The sequence below is a fragment of the Gavialis gangeticus genome, unplaced genomic scaffold, assembly GCF_001723915.1.
Source record: "Gavialis gangeticus isolate Ggan-Ray unplaced genomic scaffold, GavGan_comp1, whole genome shotgun sequence".
Taxonomy (NCBI): domain Eukaryota; kingdom Metazoa; phylum Chordata; order Crocodylia; family Gavialidae; genus Gavialis; species Gavialis gangeticus.
Genome location: NW_017729024.1, coordinates 149,780,466 through 149,793,161, shown reverse-complemented (window position 1 = coordinate 149,793,161; position 12,696 = coordinate 149,780,466). Strand labels below are relative to the sequence as shown.

General features: G+C 43.2%; 1 long non-coding RNA gene across 1 annotated transcript in view; it reads right to left on the bottom strand.

The window, feature by feature from the left end:
* The window catches only part of LOC109298262, a 24,431-nt gene extending 12,312 nt beyond the window's left edge, over positions 1-12,119 (bottom strand). The window contains exons 1-2 of the long non-coding RNA XR_002097566.1: positions 12,019-12,119; positions 10,916-10,919 (exon numbers count right to left, since the gene is read on the bottom strand). This is a non-coding gene — a long non-coding RNA (uncharacterized LOC109298262). The remainder of the gene's footprint in view (positions 1-10,915; positions 10,920-12,018) is intronic.
* Between the last annotated feature and the right edge of the window lie 577 nt (positions 12,120-12,696).

The window sequence follows — 12,696 nt, the reverse complement described above, 5'->3', positions numbered from 1 at the left end:
GGCCAAAATTTGGAATGGGCTGCCAAAGAAGGTGGTGCTCTCCCCTACCCTGGGGCTCATTAAGAGAAGGCTGGATAGGCATCTGGCTTGGGTCATCTGACCCCAGCACTCTTTCCTGCCTAGGCAGGGGGTCAGACTCAATGATCTGTTGAGATCCCTTCTGACCCTAGCATCTATGAATCTATGAATGATGGAGGCTGGCACTAAGCACTGATTGAAGGCTGGAGCTGACCTTTTCAAAGTCTTGGGTATTGGCAGCAAAAAGAAAGTTTATATTCTGCTACTACAGTTGGCACTGGCAGGTTTTACATAGATGACCACCCCTAAGTTGTTAGGCACTTTTGTAAATCTGACCCCTAGCTGTGGGGTCTGTTATCCCATCAGTGCAGGAAGATATAAGCTCTTTTCAGTGATAATGTGAGTTGCAACTGAAACTTCTCCATTTGATAAAGGGAGCACAGACCACTATACCTTTCATTTGAAACACATTTTATTTTCTCTGTGAAATTTACTGCACACAGGAAGAATACTGTGCACAAAATGGCCTGTTGGTAGAGTTATTATTATTCCTGTTTTACTAATGGAACCATCTGTTGTAAGACAGAATAATGGTATCATATCATCATTGCTTTTTTTTCCAGCTCTCTCTTCTTCTCACCCAAGCATATGCTATGGGTCAGAAAACTTTTTTGTCACTTACACTGATAACATAACTAATTCACCCACGCATGTCATACTGGTCTCATCACACAGGCCAGTTTATCTTGCATATTCCTCAACATATTGAAAAAAACCAGCCTGGAATATCAGAAAGAAAAATTAAAGAACATATGTCTGTGACTGAGCCAAGAGAAGTGGTGTTGAAATTTGTAGATGTAGTTAATACTACTATGAGCAGTACTATCGCTGGCAGTTCTATCAGGGCTTTTTTGTTTAAAACAAACCAGTGACTTACTGAGTTCCTTGTGTAGGTTTGAGTAACTCATTAAAAATAAATCATCCATTCTTTCTTTACTTTGAAACAGAGGAGAAATATAAGCATTTTGTTTAACTGCAAATCTAATCTTAGTAATTCCATTTCCCCAAAGGTGATGGTGACTAGATTTGGAGCCAGCAAATCAAGCCACAGGCCAGAACAAACTGGTTCTGGTTTGATGAAGGCCAGATGGGTTCAGTGATGCATCAGTGTTAGGGGGAGTTCCCTGCACCCAGGGTGGGGCCAGGCACCTGGGAGCTGTGCCCATGCTGTTGCTGTTCCCTCCTGCCCCCAACTCTGCTCCCTTGCTGCAAGGGGGACACAGCTTCCAGCTGGTGGGGCACTGCACCTGGACCAGATATCTGCAAACTGTGTTCACCCTGATGCCATTCTCCCCATGCCCCTTCTCCCCATGCAGCTGCAGCATGGGCATAGCTGGGAGCTGCCTAGTCCTAGTGCAGGTCCCTGCTGGTTGGAAGCTGTGCCCATGTTGCAACTGGGTTGGAGTGGAAAAATGGCAGCAACACAGCTGCAGTTTGCAAATACCTGGTCCCAGCACAGCCTCCTATGGGCTGGAAGCTCCCTATGGGCACAGCCAAGGAATGGAGTCTACAGGAACCAGCAGTGGCATGAGCACAGTTCCCAGCTGCATGGCTCCATGGTGGGTGTAGGGAAAGCCCCATGCTGCTGACACACCCCTTAAAACCACCTGCCCTGCAGAGTCAGGAGGGTGGGGAGAAGCAACAGCAGTATAGGCTCAGCCAGAAGCTGCTCAGGCCTAGCATAGCTCTTTAGTGCACTGTCCTGGCATGGGGCACAAGCAAAGCCCCCCCAGCTCTGTGGGCTGGATTCAGTGTCTCTGTGGGGCAGATCTGGCCAGTGGGCTGTATGTTGCTGACCCCTGGAATAAATCTTAGGTGATAGAGGCAGTAGACTTTATAGCAGACTTTTTCAAAACAAATGCCTTAGGATTTCATTCCACATAGTGGAAACACATTCTTGTTGATGCTTGATTCTTTTTTATCATTCTTATATCTTGCACCACCATATCTCCCGTCTTTCATTAAAAAGTATCTACTGGATTTGTGTAGCATAGTTATTGAATTATGGTTTTACCATGAATCTTGCAATATTATTTCTGGCTTTTTAAAGCTCAGGGTTCTGGTAGAAAATTACTAGCTCAGAATCTCAATTGTCACTTCCTCAAAAAGAGAAAGCTCTGTCCCTCAGGATTGTGGAGGAAAACTTGAAATCATGATTCCTGTTCATTCCAATACCTGAAGGCAAATAAAAAGAACATAATTTATTTTTTTGAAAAATCTAATTGTTTCAAAAGTAATCTCATTTTTAGGTTTGGCTTATCATTTCAATACTCTTGGGATTTGCAGTATTGGTTTAGTCTCCAAGTGGATTTGGAACGTAAAGTGCTCAGTGTGCCTTTTTTCTCCAATGGAAAAGAGCAAAAAATTTGCTATTACAAAATGTATCTTTATATATTTCCTTCTCAAGTGGCTATAGGTGTGAAATCTTGCCTTTCTTTAAGACAATGAAGAGTTTACATAGCATGAGGAATAGGTGAAATAAGGTGAAAATAGGTGAATTTCCAGTCCTAATTCAGATGCATAAAATCCACTCCCAATTGTACAATTTGCCTTTAAATTTTGATTCTTTATAAGTTTTAGTCTTATTTTGGGACTACAAGCACTATTAAAATACAAACAAATAATGATATCAATGCATATGCTGCTAGTTACATTGGCTTTTGAGTCATTCTCCTTATTTATGCTGTCTAGGAACTATGTTTATGTTTGATTAGCCATTATTATATACTGCCAGTTAGGTGCTAGATGCATTATAGACACATAAGAAGACAAAGGGCTAAACTGAAAAAAGAGAGCTTGAGCACTGCAATGCTAAAAGCCTAACCTTTAGGTGTCCTGTAGCCTAGTAGACCTCACAATCCTGAGTTATCCTACCCTCCTCTATACAGTAAATTGGGAGAATTAGGGTATGTCCACAGGGAAGCAATAGCACAGTCCTCCAGGGTGCCATAGCGTAGATGCTGAAACCTAGGTGTTTTGGGGACTTTACTGTCAGAAAATTAGGTTCTTAAGAATTCAGGTGAATTTAAGGTTCAGAAACAGCTGAGGTGGGGTTTGATCTCAAAGATCCTTACATGGAGGCCTTTTTTTTTCCTTCTGGGAACTGTTGTGTTCAGTCTTAGTGCACCTCTTGTCTTTTGGAGGGGGGGACTTTGCAATTTTTGAGGATCCTTTTTTCCCCTTTGCTTTCACTTTTTTGTTGGTTTTTGCTTACAATGTTACACTGAAACACGGTTTTGTGTGAAGATAATTTTGTATGTATGTGTGAATGGTTTTGTTGTTTTTGGCAGTGTTTTCTATTTTGTTGTTTTTTGAGTGTCAAGAACATACTAACATGAACACAAAGTTCTTCAAAAGGTCTATAAATGAATGCATTAGCAGTATTGGGGGAAAAGTTGGTCTTTTTCAGTGATTTTACTCCTTAAAAAGTGATTTTACTCCTTTTACTCCAGTGATTATATGTCACATTAAATGAGGGAAAATGTAGGTTGAACCATATTTTTAAATAGAGTATACAAACATAAAAATTGTAGAAATGTTAAGTTTCAAATGTTGATTAGTATGTATTGCATTATTTGTATAAATGAGACCCTGCTGTGCCAGGTACAGAATTAACGTAATTTATTATTTGCATTATAATAGGCTCCAAATATGATGAGAACCCCATTATACTCAGTACTGCAAGTAAACAAAGCAAGAAGCAATGCTTGACTGGAAGCTCTAACAGTGTAAAGAGACAAGACAAAGAAATAAAACATCAGTATTCCTATATAATGATGGCAAAGTGAAGCAGAATGATTAATTGACTTGCCCAAGGTCACACATGACATCTTTGCACATCCAAGAGGTGCTTTCCTCAGTCCCAATGTGGTGCCTTTACTGCAAGATTATTCTTCCTTGCAAGCTTACTGGAAGACTCATTGTTCTGCAGAGTTTTCCTCCTTATTTAAGCTATGGGGATGTAACAGACAAATGACAATAAGAAAGGTACAGTGTTGCAGTCAGTGGATGCATCTACACATGATATTAATGTGACACAATAAACTTCGGTGCAGTTTGTGCCGGCATTTATTGCTCTCAGGTGCGGCATTTACACGTGTGCCCAGTACTGCAGTACGTTGAGCTGCAGCAGCAAACCTGCAGCTGGCAGGGGGCTCTGGGGGTCAGACTGCCAGCCTGGAACTCCTTCCCACCAGCTCAATGTGCTGCAGAAGGGCTGGCTGGGGCTTGAGGGTGCTACACCTCAGGGCTGTACCTGGCAGGCAGCTCCTGTACTGTAGTACCCATGTGCCACAGCTAGCACCGGTAACCATCTACATGTGTGTTGTGGTGAAGTAAATAACTCCGCCATAGGATAGTACTTGTGTTGGGCAGTACTATCCTAAGGCAGAGTTGATTAGTTTATTTTGGATTATTAGGGGTGCATGTGAGGATGGTGATGCTTTACTGTAGAATTAATTAGTCAACTGCAGTAAAATGCCTCATATAGATGTACCCAGTATCTCCTCAGCACTGGACGGTAACACAGTTCTTGCAGTTTCCCGCAGGGAATGTTGAGTTTGTAATAATGCTCGCTGAACCTTCACTTTAATTCAACTTGTTAATTAGGTTTGATAGTCTTGTCAGCACAGTTCTTTCTGACTTTGAGGAAAATGTACTAAACATTTAGATGAAATTCTCATCTTGCCCAGAAGTCAAAAAACAATAATAATACATCATACTTTTAAAGAGCATTTCATTAAAGATAACGTAAGAATTTACTGCTAGTTATAGATCATTTAATTGTTATGTATTTAAAATAAGAAATATTTCTAACATTCTTTTCAAGCTTTCATATATTTAAAATTTATTATGTCAGTCAGAAGCTGCTATGACATCACAAGATGAATTCAAAGCAATGATTATTTTAGCATTTAAAATGCTTGGAGTGTACCAATTATTCAGGCTGCTAAGTAAAAGTAAAAATGTCAGTTTAGCTATTTATACTCCCATACTGTTTAAAGGTTCATGAATTACACATAGGGTGGCTAGAAAGAGAGAAACTGAGTTTGACTAAAAGACATATTTTGTCAGGAAATTTGCTGAAATCATTTCTTTAAATATATTCCAGAGATTAATCAACGTGATTTTCAATATTAGATTATTTAAGATTCTGTACTTAGAATTTACTTTCAATTTAAACCTTTCTAACTTGTATTGCAATAAATAAGTAAACAGTATGTGCCTAATGCTTGAAAAATATTCATCTTCAATATTTAAGGATTCCAATCCTTCATTCTTTGCCTAAGCAAAATTAACCTTAGAGATGATTGGAGAGTTGAGTGCATAAAACATACATAATCAGGCTCCAGAACATTACTGATATGAATTAAAATCTTCCCCTCTGTGCTTTGTGTGAGTGATTTACCTGAGTGGTAGAGAACTTCATGAGGAAAAGGACTTCTCTTCTCCTCCGAAACTGTGAAGGTGGAATAAAGGAGCTCCAGGGCACAGATTGCATCTGTCTGGACTATCTAAAGCCCTCACAGTCTATTACTCTAGGGGAACAAAGGATGGGAGCATTTCAGTAACAGGCACATTGCTCTCTCACCTCAACACTTCAGGCTGTGTCCTTGGTTCTCCCTTGCTCAGCTGGACTGTACTTCCACCTTGAAATAATGTCTATATGTGAAGTAAGAATCGGGATTTTCTCTTTTGCACACCCCACCTGCTACCTACACCACTTATAAGTACATGAATATATATTTAGGGTGACAGGAATTTGGCACATTAGTCTTTATCATTTTAATTCAGGGTATCACTGAGGACCAGATCTTGCTTGTGAAACCATATTATCCAGGCTCAGAGGGCTTCCTCCAGGTTCAAATATTTGGCAGTGGGGGCGTGGTGGCATCATTAATTACTGCTCCCCTGCTGCCAAATTTCTGAGCTGTGGGGAGACCCACAGCCTGGATAGCATAGCTCTGCATGCTAGATGAGGGATGCAGGACAGTGTAGGGCCGATTCAGGCATGCAGGGTGGTGTGGAGCCTGATACCAGTGTGTGAGGCAGGGGATCTCATTGGGCACATAGAGCTGGCAAGGGATGGTGTACTCTTGATCAGGGTGGGAGCGGCATGAGCAAGGTGAGAGCCATGTGGGGGTGGTGTGGGCCTGATCCAGGTGCACAGGGCTGGATGGGACTGGTATGGGCGCAATCCAGGCATGCAGGGCTGGGTGGATGCAGCGTGAGGCCTGATTCCAGCATGCAAAGCAAGGTTGAGGCAGTGCAGGACCTAATCAGGATGTTCTGGGCCAGGTGGGGGTAGTATGAGCCCAATCCCAATTGAAGCAGTGTGGGCCAGGGCCTGGTCTGAGCATTGGTGGCACAGGTCCAATTCAAGCAGCGTGCAGGGCTGAGTAGGGATGGCGCAGGCTCCATCTGGGCAGAGCTGGGAGGAGGCAGGGTAGAGCCCAATCCTGGTGCTCAGGGTCCGATCCAGCCCATAGACTGGCCTGCCTAAAAGATTGAGTACCATTATTTTAACTGTTTTAACTGATCAGAACAATAGTCAATATCAGTTTTAAAATTCACAGCTCACTTAATGTCTTCAAAACAAAACGTTTTGTCCTTTGCGCAGATTGGAAAAGCTTTTCCTCTTCATTTCTATTTTCTAGTGCTTCCTAGTGGAAAGAATATTTTATATAACAACAATAATAATAGCCACAGTAAATGTTTAGGATTGTGAATCCAAAACGATGACAAAAGCCAGTAGGGAAATACAAATTACCCGAACGAGGGACTAACATTAGAGTGATGGGGGTGAGGAGGGAACGCAACTAGGTTACAGAAAATACAATGTTAGCCAACGAAGCCCCAGGGGTGGGAGAAGAGGTGGGAGGGGGTTCACGACGCTGAGAGAGAAAGAAGATAGATGCACACAAACCCATACAAAGGGCTGCAGTGGTGGAGGAAGTAGGTCGAAGAAAATGTCTCAGTTCATATAGAGTCTCATCGTGGGGGTCCTCTTCGGGTGGAGTGGGGTGGTCTATTGCTGAAGAACGCTCTTGAAGTGAAGTCCATCAGGTGCATAGAGGGGTTCAGGTGGTCCCCTCTGGGTCTGGTCCAGCAGCGGTCCACCTGGTGGGGTCAGAGTACTGGTGGTGGCCCGTGATGTGTTCCACGTAGATGTCACGGGACCAGCGGATGGTGTTGGACACCATGAGGCAGCGCATCAGTTCGGCGTAGCAGCGGGAGACACGGCAAGGACACAGGACGCTCTCGTTGCTCGGGTCCCAGGCTCCAAGTGTTCCCACAATGAGCATGTCGACCATCATGTCATAGCCATGGCCCCTCAGGAATATTTTAAATAACAACAATAATAATAGCTGCAGTAAATATTGCACACTCTGATCCTCCAAGTGAAATCAATGCAACTCAGCCTGGCTGTGGGAATCTGCCTATGTGGATGGGACTGTAGGCATAGGCACTTAAGTTTCCTAGGTACAGATGAACAATCCAAAAAAGCCCTTCCTAACCATGTGGGTTCCTACCAGACTATGGGGACTTAAGTTTTGTGGGCAAAATTTTCCGAGCACTTAAAGCACAGCAATTATGCATGCTCAGAAATGCCACCAAGCATGGCTGAACTGAACGTTTGGTCCTCTAAAGTCTGTTTAAAACCATTCAAGACTCAAAAGTAGGTGTGCTTACATTTAGGTCCCCATGAATGCTCAGTTCACCAATTGCATAATTATGGCAGGGCAAGGCCCTTGGCTTTGATCTAGAAGGGCACCAAAATTGTATCCCAAGGAGTATTTGCTACCGTGGGTATGGCCCAGTGGCTCCCAGCCATAGAAACCAGGCATCCCCATGCTCTGTAGTATGTGGACAGCAGTGAGGCTACTGCAGCTGGAGGACAAGTTCACCACTCACTGGCTGCATTGCCCTTGATCCAGGCCTGACCCAGGGCTAGTGTCCTATTCACTCCTCTCCAGTACACTACTGGGCATGGAGCTGTGCCTCCCAGGGCAAAAAGTGCTAGGGAAGGGTGCCATACAGCTCAACTCTTCCCTGCATACACTATGGGATGCAGGTTTCTATGGCTGGGCAGTGCAGGTCTGCATCTACCTTAACAAAATCTTGTGGGGGGGAAGGGGAGGGTGCATTCTGGTGCCCCCTGTTGAGTCTGCTCCTCAGCTGTTTCTGCCTTGCTGAAGCCCCATACACTGTAGGGTGCAGAGATGCCCTCCCATGTAAGAGGTACAGCTCTTCTCCCCCATCATGCCTCCAGCTTCGCAGTAATCGGCACTTCCAAGGGGATGCAGGAGCTCACTATGCCTCTGCAATCCACTAGGCATGCTCTGAGCATTCCTAGCATATACTGAAATCCCTGAATTCATCACCCACAGCCACTGTCATTAAATAACTCCAGCAGTGGTGGTGACCACTTTTGGCGTAATACTGATCTGACAGATGTCAGATATGGCTCTACAGTGGTCAAACACCTACTTCCCAGGGCAGTCCCAACCAACCTCCAGGCTATTTACTAGTCAGGGTTGCGGATATCCTCTACCCACCCTGCAGAAGCCGAACAGCTGTTGGAAAAAACAGGGAGCCCTGAGGTCTGGGATTGCATATGCATTTTGCACTGTGACTGCATTTTTCTTGCTCTTTAAAGATTTCTGGTGTAAAATATGTAGTAAGCATTGAGAGCAGGAACCCAGAGATGCGGATTTGAACCCCTTCAGACTGCGGGGGCATAGAAACCGGTCTTCTTGCTGGATGAGTCCTATAACCATTAGGCTTCTAAGCAAAATGGTGTCTGCCTTTTCCTCTTTTCTTTTAACAGAGGGTAATCAGTCAGTTACCTACCACTAAAGGAACAATTTACATGTATATATCTAGATGGCAGTTTTCCACTATCAATCTCAGGGCATGTCTACACAGCATCAGGCAGCACTGGGCAGACACCCAAGCTAGTTCTGTACTTGCTAGGTCCTGACTATAACAGTGAACTGGAAAGCAGAACTGATTACATCTGGCACAGTGCCATGTGAATGTGACTATACATTCAGTTCAGGATCTCATATTCTCAGAACCAGCTTACGTATTTTTGTCCGGCACTGCCCTATCTGGCATCTCATTTTGGGAAAAAGATTTGTGACATGCTTCTTTTTTGGCATTTCCTATGAGTTAGCTTAGGTATACCCTCGTACTCACCAGGGTGAGTATTGTGAATTCTAATGCAGGTGGTCAGTTTTCCCTACCTAAGGTATAGGGCACTTTGGTCCTTGGTCTCAGCGTGTGGATTCCATCCTCTGGAGATGGGTGCCTAAAAGCTGGGAACTGCATGTTCAGTGTTATAGGCTTAAGACCCTTTCTAGACATAGTCCTAAATCATTTACAGTCGACATTGTTCTGACCATTATCATACATATATTGAATCTGCATAATTTACAGTGTGCAGAATTGTTTTTCTTTCTTCACAGACATTTGCATTACATGGAAAGTGTGCTGGTGGAGCTAAGAAATCTTTTCAGAAATCAAATGCTCATGATTATTTTTTGCTGTTACACTACTTCATCATATTATGGCACTGAATTGCCCCTGGACATTACCTAAACGGCCAGATGACTTTTCAGAAGCATATATGCTCAATGAAGAAATCTTGTTTTTCTTTACAGAAAATTCTGACTGGTGGAATTCCATGGAACTGGAGCTCAGTCCTATCACTATTCTTACTTTACAACTGTAGTGAAACTATTACATGCAATGAGCTGCAATGATATCATGACACTGATGATGCCTGGAAGATGACTCTCAGAAAACACGGACAAAGCAGTTTCCCAAGTTTTTCAGAACCTGGGAAAAATTCGAAACTTGACTAAACACTTGTGGACCAGTGTCATAGAAATATTTGCTCCTTTGTTAGACAAAGGGAGATTGAAAACATTGCTCCTTGTTCTGTTATATCAGTGGTAGCAGATAACAGAACAAGGAGCAATGATATCAAGGTGCAGGAAGGGAATTTTTAAGTTATATACAGGCAGTCCTCGACTTACAACATTTCGAGTTACAACGTTTCACACTTACAATGTTTATAAATTGACAACCTGCTTCAACTTTCTAATGTCAGTTTCGACTTTACAACTCTTGATCCGACACCATGCCACATCAGTGAACAAGTTCACTGCACTGCCCATCTCCCTGGAAAACATCTGTCCAAACTTCCATGGGCACTTTCTTTAAGAAAGCAAACAAGACTCCAGAAAAACCTGCAGCCAAGACTCCTGAGAAGACTTTGTCGACTTGATATGCACCAGATCAACACAGGATCTCAATATTGCGCTGTTAGACAGGAGGGCATGGTACAAAATTATATATATACACACAAACTACACAAACACTCTATGGGTTCATACAAACATGCACATACACAAATACACAAACACACACTTCCGTGACTGTGTGTTAACACTAGGGAGCATTTGGGGTAACTTGGGCTCGGTGTTACTCAGGGTCATGGTGCTGGTGTTACTTGGGGTCAAGGTGCCAGGGTTACTCGGGGTCAAAGTGCCCCAGGGTTACTTAGGATCACTTGATGCCCTGGGATTACTCGGGGTCACCTGGTGCTGGGGTGGAAGCGAAGGAAAAAGCCAGGGTTTTGGAGGTGGCAGAGAGGGAGCTGAGATGACAGAGAGAGAGAAAGAGAGAGAGAGACAGACAGACAGAACAAAGATCACAGGGGCAGAGAGCAGAGATTGGAGCAGGGCCAGGAGGTCAGTAAGACAAAAACCCTATTCAGGGTTCCAAAATAACAGTTTTATTGAACAGGCAACACACTACACAACCCCACAAAGCTATTGGTTCCCACACACACTCACAAACACACACACACACACACACACACACACACACACACACACACACACACACACAATGGTAGCAGGACAGGAAAGGCTTAATGGAGGGATTTGAGGTCCAGATATGCAGAGGCAGAGTTCAGGTCCCTTGCTTGGGGGAAGAAGGTGACTGATAGCCACCTATCCCAGGCTGAGAGTTGGTTCTCGATGGCCAGTTGGGGTCTTCTCTACCAAGGTGTTGTTTAGAGGGGGGTTGTTGGCAGGGCCTCTGGGTGGATAGGTGGTGTGGCGTAATGCTGGCCCAGATAGATAGGGCATCCCAAAGAGATCGCACTCTGCCACCACTTTTATAGGGGTGGCTGACCTGTGTGGGAAGGACATGTCCAGGCAAAGACAGTCCTGCTCAGATGCATACGTGCAGATCCAGGTGTCCTCATTGTCTGATGGGACACAATGCTGGGGTTGCTGGTTTCTGTAGGGTCTTTGTCTTCCAAATGTTGGGGTCCTGTAGGGTCTTTATCTCAAATGCTTGGTTTTGTCTCTGGTCCTGGGTGAGGTCTGCGATTCCTGGGTGAGTCAATGCAAGGCAATGGTCCAGTTGTTGAGTTGATGGTCCAGTCGTTGAGTTGATCATTCAGTAGAGGCCTACTACCATTGTACCTCAAGCACCTTCATTCATTCCCATTCATCCAGGAACCAATTTATAGGAGACTGGTTAGGCATGAGTCACAGTTACAACATACTATACAATAGGTTATACCTGGGCAGAGGACAGGAGATGGAGGCTTGACATGCAAAATGGAAACTTGACATTACTTGACATTACTTTACAGACACAGGCTTAAATTCAAATTCACATATAAATTCAATATAAAACAGCAAAAATCAACACAAACATAATAGAACACTATTTACAATATAAAAGGGGCTTGTTGCTATAAGGGAGTATAAGAACTTATCTTAGTTTACCTAGTACTACTTGTAATCACTTATAAGGGGTAGAGAGGGCAGAGGGAAAGACAGAAATGGTTGGGGAAGGGGAGGAAATGTATTTTTAAGTTTTAAAAAAAGAAAAACCTGGGGGGTTTCCTACAACTCTGACCAAGAGTCCTTCAAAACGTCCAGCAAAGTCACCTCAAAGAAGTCCTTCCAAATCAATATGATTGCTATTTACAATATAAATACATTAATGTAGCTATATTACGCATCTATAATTGATTGAGTACAAAATTCTGGGTTATTTTTGGTGAAAATAAGGTATAGGGCTTTGGTTCAGGAACAAATTCCCCATTTATAACATTGTTTCCTGTGGGAAAATTGATTCTGACTTACGTTTCAACTTAAGATGTGGTTTTCAGGAACCAATTGTGTCATAAGTTTGAAGACTGCCTGTATTCAGAAAAAAATTCTTACCAGGAGGGTAGTAAAGCACTGGAACAGGCTACTCAGAGATGTTGTGACATTTCTATCCTTAGAGGCTTTTTTTAAGACTTAGGTAGAAAAAAGCCTTGGGTAGGATGATAAAGTTGGGGATGGTCCTGTTTGAACAGGGGGTTGGACTACATGACCTCCTGAGATACCTTCTAACTCTAATTTTCTATGATTCTGTGATTTGGAAAATACTGTATTTGAGTTTGGTTTTTAATTTAAGTGGAAGGTAATTAGTTTCGGCCTCTACCTTACAGTACACAGGTTGTGTCTAAATGAGATGCTTAACTATGTAGTCGCATAGTTCAGGGGTTTTCAACCTTTTTTAACAAGTGTACCTCTTCTG